The following is a 14,543-nucleotide window of genomic DNA, read 5'->3' on the forward strand; positions in this document are numbered from 1 at the left end:
CCCACAGCCTCTCTTGCCTTACCAAACTCTACATACCCTCTCCTGCCTGAACTCGTAGATCCTCAGGTTTGGGACACCTCCACCCCAGTGGTGGCCACACATCACACCCCCAACTTCATTCAACTCAAAGACCTTTCATCCTTTCCTTCCCGGCCACAGTTCCCTATTTCACCAACCCACCTCAGAGGTCTAAAACCCATCATAGAACGTCTTCTACACAAAAAACTTTTAATTCTGACCAACTCCCCCTATAACACACCCATTCTCCTGGTAAAGAAGCAAAATGGCTCCTACCAGCTAGTCCAGGACTTCAGACTCATTAACGAGGCAGTTGTCCCTATACACCCTGTAGTGCCTAATCCCTACACTTTACTTTCTCATATTCCACCCTCCACTACCTATTTTTCTGTCTTGGACCTCAAATACACTTTCTTTACCATTTCTTTAGACCCAACCAGTTAAATCTCTTTGCCTTCATGTGGGAAGATCCTGACACAAACATGTCTTGACAACTCACTTGGACTGTCCTGTCCCAGGGGTTCAGGGACAGCCTCCACCTCTTTGGTCAGGCTCTCACCCAAGATCTTCTTCAATGCCCCCTACAGCCAAGCACTGTCCTCCAATATGTGGACGATTTATTACTCTGCAGCCCTTCATACCCCAACAGCCACACACACACTGCCTCCTTACTCAACTTTCTTGCCTCTAAAGGCTACCGGGTGTCCCCTCCAAAGTTCAGCTGTCTAAGCCTACTTTCACATACCTTGGACTTAATTTCACCCCCACTTCATGTCATCTCACTGTTGATTGCCAGCAGGCCCTTTGTGACCTCCAGCCTCCCACCACTGCTGAACAAATTCTATCCTTCCTCGGGTTCGTTGGTTTCTTCCGACACTGGATCCCCAACTTTTCTCTCCTTGCCAAACCCCTCTATGAGGCAGCACGTGATGCCTCTGCTGGCCCTCTATTAAACCCGTAGGCTGTCTGGCACACATTCCTAAAACTTCATGACTCTTATAAACACCCCCTCTAAGACTCCCTCATCCTAAGAAACGATTTTATCTCTACACAGATGAGCAGCAGGGCCTGGCACTCGGCGTCCTCACCCAACCTCTGGGACCTACTCCCATTTCCACCCCAATGGCCTATTTATCCAAACAGCTGGACACCATGGTTTGTGGCTGGCCACCCTGTCTCCACGCCTTAGCCGTGGCCACTACTCTCACCAGGGAGGCCCTTAAATTCTTCCTGGGACAGGACTTACATGTCTTCTCAACCCACCATTTACAGGACCTTCTAACTCACCTCTCTTTAGCACTCCTCACTCCGACTAGACTACAGGAATTCCATCTCTTGTTTATAGAAAATCCCACCATTACTTTATCTCAATCCCCAACTCTAAACTCTGCCACTCTGCTCCCCATTCCCTGCATAAGCCTGTCCTCATACTCCTGTTCAGAAATGGTTAAAACCTCTGTTACCCCTAGACCCGACCTGTCAGACAAGCCACTTCCTACAGCAGACTTAACTTTCTTTGTTGGTGGCAGCTCAGTCACAGGTGAGGGCAACAAACGCTGGGTGGCCTATGCCATTGTCTTTACCTCTCAGGTAATAGAAGCCTCCCATCTTCCGAAGGGCACCACCTCCCAAAAGGCAGAACTCATTGCTCTCATCCAAGCCTTCCACATAGCCAAAGGCAGAATTGTAAATATTTACACAGACTCCAAGTATGTGTTTATAATAACTCACTGCCATACTGCCATATGGAGAGAACGGGACTTTCTCTCCACCAAGGACTCCCCTGTTATTAATGCCACTCCTATTTCCTGTCTCCTCAAGGCCCTTCAGCTGCCTACCCAATTGACTATCATACACAGCACGAAACACCAGATGGACAGGTCCCCTGTCACTAAGGGAAACAATCATACTAATGGTGTTGCCAGCAGCCTAGCATCCCCAAACACCCTAATCTGACTCCTCTTCTTTCTTTTCCATTCCTTCCCTCCAACCTTGCTACACTCCAAAGGAGTGCAACAGCCTTCTCACCCAAGGGGGATCAACCAAGGGGGATGACAAGCTGGCTCTCCCTAAGACACAGGCCCTAAAACTCGTTGGACAGGTCCACTCCTCACTTCATATTGACACTAAGGACCTCTCCCACTTCTTACAGCCTCTATTTTCACATCCTTCCCTATATTCTCTCATCAAAACTGTTTACTCGGACTGTGACATTTGTGCCTTTGTTAACCCTCAAGGGGGCCTCAACCCCTCCGTGTCCACCCACCAGATACGTGGTCACCTCCCCGGATAAGACTGGCAGGTCAATTTCATTCATATGCCACCTCACAGACATTTCAAAGTCATGTACGGCTGGCCTTTTCTCATTAACCACCATCTTGCAGCCCAGCCCCCACCTTTGGCCTCCTATCTCCCATATCTCTCTCTCCTCAGACAACTTCTCCGTGACCATGTGGACAGATATCTGCCTCAGCCTCCGGAGACTGACTCTGATATATTTCACATGGGTATATAGCCTGGCAACTCGGTACTTCTTTTTTTTTTTATCATTAATAACAATTTAATTTTACAGAATCAAAGAGTCTAACAGTATATCTTGTTAGATACAGTATGTCCTCATAATGTATACATTATTTCTTGTACAATGATATGAAATAATATGGGAAATATTCATGATAAAATATTAAGTGAACAATGCAAGTTAAAAACAACAGTTTCATATTTTTCCCCACCCCCCCTTTCCCGAGTCAGCACCTTCAAGCGTTACCACTCCCCAAACAGTGTGCAATGCACTCATTGTGTAGGCATACCCCCATCCCCTCCCCCACCCCCCACCTCAGTCTGATGTCCAATTGGTGTCGTTCCCAGATTTGTATTTAGGTGATGATCAGGAGAACCAATTTTCTGGTGAGTACATGTGATGCTTGTTTTTCCATTCTTGGGATACTTCACTTAATATAATGGGTTCCAGCTCTCTCCAGGAGAACCATAGAGATGTCGTATCTTCATCATTCCTTATAGCTGAGTAATATTCCATGGTATACATATACCACAGCTTACTAATCCAATCATGTATTGATGGGCATTTGGGTTGTTTCCACATCTTTGCTATTGTGAATTGTGCTGCTATAAACATTCGGGTACATGTGTCTTTGTTACAGAATGACCTTTTTTCCTTTGGGTATATGCCCAGTAATGGGATTGCTGGGTCAAATGGCAGGTCTACTTGAATCTGTTTAAGATACCTCCATAATGCTTTCCACAGGGGTTGCACTAGTTTGCAGTCCCACCAGCAGTGTATGAGTGTTCCTGTCTCTCCACACCCACGCCAACATGTGTTGTTTTGGGTTTTTTTGATAAAGGCCATTCTCACTGGGGTTAAGTGATATCTCACTGTGGTTTTGATTTGCGTTTCCCTGATGATTAGAGATGTTGAACACTTTTTCATATGTTTGTTAGCCAATTTTATATCTTCTTTTGAAAAATTTCTATTCATGTCCTTTGCCTACTTTTTGATAGGGTTGCTTGATTTTTTTCTTGCTGATTTTCCTGAGTTCTAAATAGATTCTTGTTATCAGTCCTTTATCTGATGTGTAGTATGCAAAAATTTTTTCCCATTCTGTAGGTGGTCTGTTTATTCTCGTGACTGTTTCTTTGGCTGTGCAGAAGCTTTTTAATTTAATCATGTCCCATTCGTTTATTTTTATTGCTGCTGTGATTGCCTTGGGGGTCTTCTTCATAAATTCTTTGCCTAGGCCAATGTCTGTAAGAGTCTTTCCTACATTTTCTTCTAGAATTCTGATTGTATCACGCCTAAGGTTTAAGTCTGTTATCCACCGTGATTTGATTTTTGTGAGAGGTGAAAGCTGTGGGTCCTGTTTCAGTCTTCTACAAGTAGCTAACCAATTCTCCCAGCACCATTTATTGAATAGGGATTCTTGTCCCCAGAGTATATTCTTTCCCGCTTTGTCAAAAATTAGGTGACTATATGAGGATGGTTCTATATTTGGATTTTCTGTTGTGTTCCACTGGTCTGTGTCCCTGCACTTGTGCCAATACCAGGCTGTTTTAAGAACCACGGCCTTGTAGTATAGTTTGAGGTCTGGCAAATTAATACCTCCCATTTTGTTTTTGTTGCTTAAAATTGTTTTTGCTATACGGGGTCTTCTTTGATTCCATACAAAGTGTATAATTATTTTCTCTATGTCTGTAAAGAATGATGTTGGTAATTTAATAGGGATTGCATTGAATCTGTAGATCACTTTGGGTAGTATAGACATTTTAACAATGTTGATTCTTCTGATCCACGAGCATGGTATATTTTTCCATCTATTTGCAAGTTCTGCTATTTCTTTTCTCAGTGTTTCATAGTTTTCCTTATAGAGGTCCTTTACCTCTTTAGTTAGATATATACCTAGATATTTTATTTTCTTTGTTGCTATTTTGAAGGGTATTGAGTCTTTAATTTGGTTTTCCGATTGACTGTTATTGGCATATATAAATGCCTCTGATTTGTGTATATTAATTTTGTAGCCTGAGACTTTGCTGTATTCGTTAATCAATTCCAGGAGTCTCATGGTTGAATCTTGGGGGTTTTCCAGATATAACATCATATCATCAGCAAAAAGTGAGAGTTTGATCTCTTCCTTCCCTATTTGGACTCCCTTGATTCTGCTCTCTTGCCTGATAGCTCTCGCAAGGACTTCCAATACTATGTTGAAAGGTAATGTAGACAATGGGCAGCCCTGTCTGGTTCCAGTTCTAAGTGGGACTGCTTTCAGTTTTTCCCCATTCAATATGATGTTGGCTGTGGGTTTGTCATATATGGCTTGTATCATTTTTAGGTAGGTTCCATCAATGCCTATTTTTTTAAGCGTTTTTATCATAAAAGGGTGTTGAATTTTGTCAAATGCTTTTTCTGCATCTAATGAGAGTATCATATGGTTTTTGTTTTTGCTTCTATTTATGTGGTGAATTACATTTATAGATTTACGTATGTTGAACCACCCCTGCATCTCTGGGATGAAGCCCACTTGGTCGTGGTGGATTACTTTTTTGATAAGTACTTGGATTCGATTTGCTAGTATTTTATTGAAAATTTTTGCATCTATATTCATGAGGGAAATTGGTCTGTGGTTCTCTATATTTGTTGTGTCCTTTCCTGGTTTTGGTATCAATGTTATATTGGCTTGGTAGAACGTGTTGGGGAGAATTCCATCCTTCTCAATATTGGAGAATAGTTTATGTAGGATGGGCACCAGTTCTTCTTTGTATGTATGGTAAAATTCAGGTGTGAACCCATCTGGACCAGGGCTTTTCTTTTTGGGAAGGTTTTTTATTGCTGTTTCGATTTCAGTTCTTGATATTGGTCTGTTCAGGTACTCTATTTCTTCCTGGTTGAGCCTGGGAAGACTATGTGTTTCTAAAAATTTGTCCATTTCCTCCGCATTCTCCAGTTTGTGTGCATAAAGATTTTTGTAGAATTCATAGATGATATCTTGTATCTCTGTAGCATTGGTTGTGATTTCTCCTTTCATGTTCCTAATGGAGGTTATTAGAGATTTATTTTTGTGCTCTTGGTTAGTCTAGCCAGGGGTGTGTCTATTTTGTTTATCTTTTCAAAGAACCAACTTTTTGTTTTATTAATTTCCCTTATAGTTTCTTTGTTGTCCTTTTCATTTAGTTCTGATTTGATCTTAGTAATTTCTCGCCTTCTGCTGGGTTTGGGATCGTTCTGTTCTTCTTTCTCCAGCTCTTTGAGTCTATTGGTTAGGTTGTCTATTTGCATGTTTTCTGTCTTTTTGATATAAGCATTTATGGATATGAATTTCCCTCTCAGGACTGCTTTAGCTGCATCCCATAGATTTTGATAAGTTGTATCTCCATTGTCATTTAATTCAAAGAAATTTTTGATTTCCATCATGATTTCTTCTTTTATAGAGTAATTATTCAGGAGAAAGTTATTTAGCTTCCATGACTTTGAGTAAGAGTGAGGGTTTCTGTTTGTGATCATTGTTACTTTTATTCCACTGTGATCTGAGAAGATGCATGGTATAATTTCTATTTTTTTGAATTTTTTAAGACATGATTTATGTCCTAGGACATGGTCAATCTTAGAGAATGTCCCGTGAGCTCAAGAGAAGAATTTATATTCTGTGCACTTTGGGTAGAATGTCCTATAGATGTCAGCCATGCCCATTTGTTGTAGCATTCTATTTAGGTCCATTATGTCTTTGTTTATTTTCTGTTTAGAGGATCTGTCCTGTACTGTCAGTGGGGTGTTAAAGTCTCCAGCTATTACATTGTTATCTATCATTTGGTTGAGATCTAGTAGGGTTTGCTTTATGAATCGAGGTGCACCTAGGTTGGGTGCATATATATTGAGTATAGTCATGGCTTCTTGATGAATTGTGCCTTTAATCAGTATGTAGTAGCCATCTTTGTCTTTTATTATTTTTGTTGGTTTGAAAGCTAAGTTATTGGAAATTAAGATTGCCACACCAGCTTTCTTTTGGTTACCATTTGCTTGAAATATCGATTTCCATCCTTTTATTTTCAGTCTAAATGCATCTTTGCAGGTTAGGTGAGTTTCTTGAAGACAGCAGATACTTGGATTGTATTTTTTTATCCATTGGGCCAGTCTATGTCTCTTGAGCGGGGAGTTCAAGCCATTCACATTTATTGAGAAAACTGATAAGTGAGACAGTTTTTTGTTCGGCTTGTTGGGTAGAACTTCATTGTGATGTTTTCTCTCCTGGGCCATTGTGGTATCTGGAATTTGATCTTTAGCTCTTGAGTAGTTTTACATTCGTGGATCTTTCTTGTGCTGATCCGTGTATAATTCTCTTTTGAGTACTTCTTGGAGGGCCGGTCTTGTCTTGGTGAATTCCCTCAACCTTTGTTTATCTGAGAATGTCTTGATTTCTCCTTTGTATAGAAAACTTAGCTTAGCTGGGTACAAGATTCTAGGCTGGGCATTATTCTGTTTCAGAAGCGTGAAAATGGGGCCCCAACCTCTTCTTGCTTGTAAGGTTTCAGCTGAGAAATCTGGCGTAATTCTGATGGGTTTTCCTTTGTAAGTTACTTGTTTCTTTCTCCTTACAGCTCAGAGAAGTGACTCTTTAGTGGATATTTTGGTCAGCCTGAGGACCACGTGGCGTGGCGTTTTCCTATTTGCTATGAATCTCCCAGGGGTCCTTTGAGCTTCTTGAATCTGTATGTCTAGAGTATTCGCAAGGCCTGGAAAATTTTCCTCGATTATGTCTTCAAAGAGCTTGTCCAACCCTTGCTTGTTATCTTCTTCACCCTCAGGAATGCCAATAACTCTCAAGTTAGGTTTCTTCACATAATCCCACATTTCTTGAAGACTCAGATCATTTCTCTTACTTTTCCGATCTATCTCTGTGACTGACTTATTTAGTTGGAAGGAGTTATCTTCAATTTCTGAGATTCTTTCCTCTGTTTGATCTACCCTGCTCTTGAGACTTTCCACAGTGTTTTGTAGCTCTCTGAGTGAATTCTTCACTTCTAGGAGTTCAGTTTGGTTTTTCTTCAATATTTCAATTTCTTTAGTGAATTTTTCCTCCAAATCCTGTATTTTTTTTGTGTTTTCCTTGTGTTGTTTATCCATTGATTCTTGTATATTATTCAGCTTGTTTATAATCCATAATTGGAATTCTTCCTGTAACATGTTGGTGTTTTGAGTCTGGTTTGTGTCAAATGGTTGGGAGCTGGTATTTCTCTTTGGGGATGAGCTTTCCATTTGATTCTTTGTGCTCTCCGTGTTTTTTCGCTGGGCCCTTCCCATTTAGATTTATCGTTGGATTTTTACTTATAGGTTTAGTCTGGTTAACAGGACTCTTTGTGCTCTATTCTTAGGCTGTGAAACAGTCTAGGTATGTTGCTTCTTTTGGCAAGAGGGGGAGACTGTTGTGTATTGTTCAGAGATTTTTCTGTTTCCGTTGGGGGACTGCTTCCGATGGGTCCAATCCTAGAGGATTGGAGTGATCCAGGACCGCTTTGGTGAGTTAGGACACTGTGTTGTGGTCTTTCAGAAGGCAGGCAGGGTCCACACTAATAGTAGACCGAAATTCTCTTTGTTTGTTTGTTTGTTTGTTTCCCTTTGGTTCTTCCTCTATAGGGGAGGTTTCTGTCTCTATCTGCAGGCAAGATACTAGCTATGGGGAGAGGACGGTGACCTCGATTAATCAGCGCCCCAGTTGCTGTAGCTCCCATGGGCAAAAGTCTGCCTTGGCCCAATGTCCCCAGGGATCAGATTCCACACTCTCGCTTCTGGAGAAGTATTCAGTGTTTACACATGGGCGGGGACCCTATATAAGGTCCGTGGACTAGGGGAGAGGGCCGTCCAGGGAGCCTCTTGGTACCCTATTGCTCCGCAGTGACTTGGCTGTGGGCCCTAGAATGGCGATTTTGCACCCGCAGATCGCCGGCACTGGGGGTGACTTCTCAGGATCCAGTATGTACCAGAGCCAGGGACCTGGCCCGTTCCGAAGCTCACCGTGGGTCCCCAGTTAGAAGGCGAAAAGAGAGAAGAAAGAAAAAAAAAAGAAAAAAGAAAAGGAAAGAAAGAAAAAAAGGAGGAGAAAACGAAAGAGAAAAGAAAAAAAAGAAGAAAAAGAAAGAAACAAAAAAGAAAAAAAAAGAAAAGAAATGCAAAAAGCCAAACCAAAAAACACCAAAAACACCAATAAAAATGAACAAAAACAAACTACATAGCACCTCACCACACCGCAAGGCAGAAAGATACACAAATCTGAAGTATATAATTCAGGACTCAATGTTTTTTGTTTGTTTGTTTGTTTTACGCGTTAGCACAGCTCCGCCCCTTCACTTCCGCTCAGCTGGGTCTGGAGCGGCCATTAGATGTTTTTGTTTTTACGCCTTAGCGCAGCTCCGCCCCTTCACGCCCTCCCGGCTGGGTCCCGGGCGGTTTTGCAGTGGATTTCAAGATGGCGTCTGCACGCCCGCACAGCTCCGAGGGTGGTGGGGATCCAACCTCCGCGCTCAAAAAGGCGCGGCAGCCAGAGGCCCGGAGGGCAAAGGTGCCCGCCGAGGCTGTCCGGCTCGTGAGCCGCCAGAAAAGAAAAGAAAAAGAAAAAGAAAAAAAAAAAAAAACAACAAACACAAACACACAAAACCCAGAAAAAATTCACCAAGAATAAAATATACAGTTCGGCGAGCCTATTCTTCTTGTTCTTTTTTTTTTTTTTTTTTTTTTGCCTTAGCGCAGCTCTGCCCCTTCACCCCGAGCGCGGCCCCGGCATATCTCGCACTCCTGGCGTTGGTTCAGAGACCAGCGGAGGGCGCCGGGCAGAGAGAGCCGCTCGGCACCTTATGGCTCCCGAGCGGTTTCGCCCTCGCTTTCAAGATGGCGCCTGCAGAGCTCTGGGGCTGGAGGAGACCGGCTCCCCGGCAGGCAGAGACCGCCACTGTCCGGGGGCTGGCAAGCAAGAACACGCAGCAGGGGTGACTGGCTGGAGAACTGCCGAAAAAGGCAGCACGGTGTACAACGCTATTTGCTGTCCGGGAGTCTTTTGTGTTTTTCCGCCCTGGTGCAGATCCATCCCTCCTCGCCAAGCGCTGTCTCAGCTGAGATCCCCCAGGTTCTAAGGTAATTTCGCAAAAAAGCCTCCTGTCTGCAATGCGCCACATATCCCTCAGTGATTCTGCGCTGGCCTGGGTCAGGGCTCTATTCAATTGGGAGCGGAGGTTAATGAGGAGAGCAAGCCGCTTTCCCGAGAGGCTGCACCCGCCCCGGCTTGGGGCGGGTGTATCCGCCCCGCGCTCCGCTGGCTAGTGTCTGTCCCGCGTTCCTAATTTTCGTTCACCTCAGACCTCACTCGCTCTGTTTGTCCCACGCTGATTCTCCGTGGATTCACACCGCTGTTCCTGTGTGGGAGCGGTCCTCTAGCGTTGTGGCAGGTCCGGATCGATGCCTTCCTTCCCGGGAGCGCAGATCCAGGCCGTCACCACCACTCCGCCATCTTTCTTCTCCCCAACTCGGTACTTCTTAAAACTCTTCACCCTAAACCCCTTGAGCCCTGGTGGATGGGGTCCCATACAGTCATTTTGACAACACCTATGGCTGTAAAACTCCTAAACGACCCTACTGGTTGTTGGCGTCACATCTCACATATCACAAGGTCCTCACCTCAAGATTCTTCCCCGTCCTACTGCTGCCACCAGGTGGGTCCCAGTAAACTCTGTTTTATGTGGACTTCTGTATGTTCTGACCCTTCTAACAGCTGCTCCTGATTCAATTTATGTCTGGAGATTTAAGTTTCTCCAACATTGCCTAAAAAATTTTCCAGATTGGCAGTAAATCAGATACTTCTTCACCCCTACTCTCCCCTTCCAGTCACCCCTCCACCAGCGGACTCTGGCCCATAGCTCCCCTACGTCCCTCCAAAACAAGAAGTAGGCAGAAAGACCGCGGTGCCCTATTATCACTAAAAGGCTGGAATGTAAGGCTGGTGGCAGGCACCCCTACCTTCCTTAATGAAAAAAAAAGAAGCCCCTCCTATTCCTCAATTCCCGCCCTAAAACTGCAACAAAGAAATTTCTCGCTCTTCCAGCCAAAATCTTCCTGTGGAAGAAACCCCCATCCCCTAGCCCAGAAAACATATATAAACCCACTCAGACTTCTGGGCAGGGAGACTTTTTGGGTCTCTCTCTCCCAGGACCCAAAACTCTTACCCAGGCCCCACTCTAGGGACCATAATCCTCACTTGGGAACACTCTAATAAAGCCTCTTTACTTACCCCTTTCGACTCTGCTCGTCTTTCTTTCTCTGGCACCAACAAATCCAAAAAAACCTTACAGAGGGCAGTCGCCATTTTTGGGGTCCACAGCCTAGCCGCTGTTGTGTGATACGGTGTCAGGCGGCTCTCTTCCCCAGCCTGGAGACTCTTGCAACAAGCTCCGCCCTCACACGACTTATGGTCAACTATCTAGACCCATTTTGATGTGTGAACTCTGCTTCCCCAGTCATGAGAGACTAGTGCCTAGATCTTGCAGGCACTGGGGTGGGGGAGGCTATCACCTGTGGGACTTGCAGCCACTGGGGTGCTGTGCAGACAGTGACACCACTGCCTCCCCCTAGCCAGCATCTTTCATGTGGAAAGTGGTAGGCGCCACCTCTGGAGGAAGCGACAGACAAGGATAAGCCACTTTCTCTCTGCAACTAGTGTGAATCTTGGATGCAGATCAAAAGTTGTCAGCCCAGTGACTTTACTCGTCAGACTGGTTTTTGATCATCCAATCAGATCAGGAAACTGGGGGTGGACTTTTGCTCCGGTTGGCTGCCAACAATAAGCTCAGCGGCCAGGGAACAAAAACTCCTGGAGAGAGTTGCAACCCATTCTATTAAGTGAACTATCCCAAGAATGGAAAAATAAGCAGCACATGTACTCACCAGCAAATTGGTTTCCCTGATGATCACCTAAGTGCACATTTGGGAATAACACCAATTGGGTGTCAGAAAGATGTGGGGGAGGGGGGGAGAGGATGGGTGTACACCTACATAATGAGTGCAATGTGCACTGTCTGGGGAATGGACACGCTTGAAGCTCGGAATTGGGGGGATGGGGGCGCATGGGCAATATACATAACCTGAATTTTGTACCCCCATAATAAGCTGAAAAAAAAAACCCTGTCAAGAGGCCAAAACAAGCTCCACAAATAACCCCTCCCACCAGGAGCAGCCCCCCAACTGTGGTGGAAGAACACTGAACAACACATAAGCGGCTCCCCCTAGTGACAGAGGAAGCAAGCATAAAGGTGCACACATCGAGGATGGTAGGTAGCAGTGGCAAACTACCTTGCCCCTACAGAATCCACTGGAACAGAGCCTGCACAAGGTGTGTTAGCTTCCAAACGAAAACTGAAAGATGGGAAGCAACCATTGATCTAGATGGGAAGGGCTCAGTAAAAGAACTCTGGAAGTATGAAGAATCAAATGGAAAACACATCCCCAAAGAGGAACACCAGCTCTCTAGCACTGGACATTAACCAAATTCAGAACACTAAAATGACAGAAGAATTTCAAACATGGATTGTAAGAAAACTGAAGGACATGCAAGAAAAAATGGATAACCAAAACAAAGAAACCACAAAAAAAAAAAAAAAAAAAATCCAGGACTTGCAAGAAAAATTCACTAAAGAAATTGAAATATTAAAGAAAAATCAAACCAAACTCCTGGAAAAAGAGAATTTATTCAGGGAACTACAAAAAAAAAATGATGGAAAGCCTCAAGAGCAGGGTAGACCAAACAGAAGAAATACTTTCAAAGATCGAAGAAAATACCTTCCAATTAAATAAGTCAGTCACAGAGATAGAACAAAGAGATAAGAGAAAAGATCAGAGTCTCCAAGAAATGTGGGATTATGTGAAGAAGCCTAACGTGAGAGTTATGGGCATTCCTGAGGGTGAAGAAGATAAAACGCAAGAGTTGGATAAGCTACTTGAAGATATAATTGAGGAAAATATCCCAGGTTTTGCTATAAATATAAATATACAGGTACAAGAAGCTCAAAGGACCTCTGGGAGATTCATTGCAAATAGGAAGACACAACATCACGCAGTCATCAGACTTACCAAAATATACACTAAAGAGGCCATTCTTCGAGCTGTAAGGTAAAAGAAACAAGTAACATACAAAGGAAAGCCCATTTGAATAACACCAGGTTTCTCAACTGAAACCTTACAAGCAAGAAGAGACTGGGGCCCCATTTTCACTCTTCTGAAACAGAATAATGCCCAGACTACAATCTTGTACCCAGCAAAGCTAAGTTTTGCATATGAGGATAAATTAAGACATTCTCAGACAAGCAAAGACTGAGGGAATTCACCAAGACGAGACCAGCCCTCCAAGAAGTTCTCAAAACAGAGTTGCACATGGACCAGCACAAGAAACACTCACGAATGTAAAACCACACCAAAGCTAAAGATCAAAGGCCAGATACCACAATGGCTCAAGAGAGAAAACATAATGATGAAGTTCTACCCAACAGGATGAACAGAACTCTGCCCCACCTATCAGTTCTCTCAATAAATGTGAACGGCTTGAATTCCTCACTCAAGAGACATAGGCTGGCCCAATGGATAAGAAAATACAAGTCAAGCATCTGCTGTCTCCAGGAAACTGATCTAACCTGCAAGGATGTATTTAGACTGAATAAAAAGCAGTAGAAATCGATATTTCAAGCAAACAGAAGCCAAAGGAAGGCTGGCGTGGTGGTTTTAATCTCAGATAACTTAGTTTTTAAATCAACAAAAGTAATAAAAGACAAAGATGGTCACTATATAATGGTGAAGGGTACAGTTCCACAAGAAGACATAACTCTACTTAATATGTATGCACCCAACTTAGGTGCACCCAGATTCATAAAGGAAACCCTACTTGATCTAAACCAAATGATAAACAGCAACACCATAATAGCCAGAGATTTCAACACCCCGCTGACAGCACAGGACAGATCCTCCAAACAGAAAATAAAATAAGAAATAATGGACTTAAACAGAATGCTAGAACAAATGGGCCTGACTGACATTTACGGGACATTCTATCCAAAATCCACTGAATATACGTTCTTCTCATCAGCTCATGGGACATTCTCTAAGATTGACCATATCCTAGGACACAAAACATGTCTTAAATTTTTTTAAAAAAAATAGAAATTATACCATGCATCTCCTCAGATCACAGCAGAATAAAAGTAGAAATCAACCTTAACAGAAATTCTCATTTCTACTCAAAGTCATGGAAGCTAAACAACCTTCTCCTGAATGACTATTTTATAAAACAGGAAATCAAGATGGAAATCAAAAGATGCTTTGCACTAAATGACAAAGGAGACACAAGTTACCAAAATCTGTGGGACACAGCTAAAGCAGACCTGAGAGGAAAGTTTATTTCCATAAATGCCTATATCCAAAAGACAGAAAACTTAAAATTAGACACCCTAATGAATAAACTCAAAGAGCTGCAGAAAGAAGAACAGACCAACCCCAAACCCAGCAGAAGGAGTGAAATTGATAAGATCAGCTTAGAACTAAATGAAATGGACAACAGGAAAACTATATGGGAGATTAATAAAACAAAAAAACTGGTTCTTTGAAAAGACAAACAAAATTGACACGCCTTTGGCTAGACTAAGAGCAGAAAAGAAAAAGCTCTAATAAGCTGCATCAGGAACATGAAAGGAGAAATCACAACTGATGCCACAGAGATACAAGAATATCATCTATGAATTCTACAAAAACCTTTATGTACACAAACTGGAAAATGTGGAGGAAATGGACAAATTTTTAGAAACACACAGCCTCCCTAGGCTCAACCAGGAAGAAACAGAATTCCTGAACAGACCAATATCAAGAACTGAAATCGAAACGGGAATAAAAAACCTTCCTAAAAAGAAAAGCCCCCGACCAGATGGTTTCACACCTGGATTTTACCACACCTACAAAGAAGAACTGGTGCCTATCCTACAAAAGTTATTCCACA

Source organism: Eulemur rufifrons, chromosome 30 (genome assembly GCF_041146395.1).
Source record: "Eulemur rufifrons isolate Redbay chromosome 30, OSU_ERuf_1, whole genome shotgun sequence".
NCBI classification, from domain to species: Eukaryota; Metazoa; Chordata; class Mammalia; order Primates; family Lemuridae; genus Eulemur; species Eulemur rufifrons.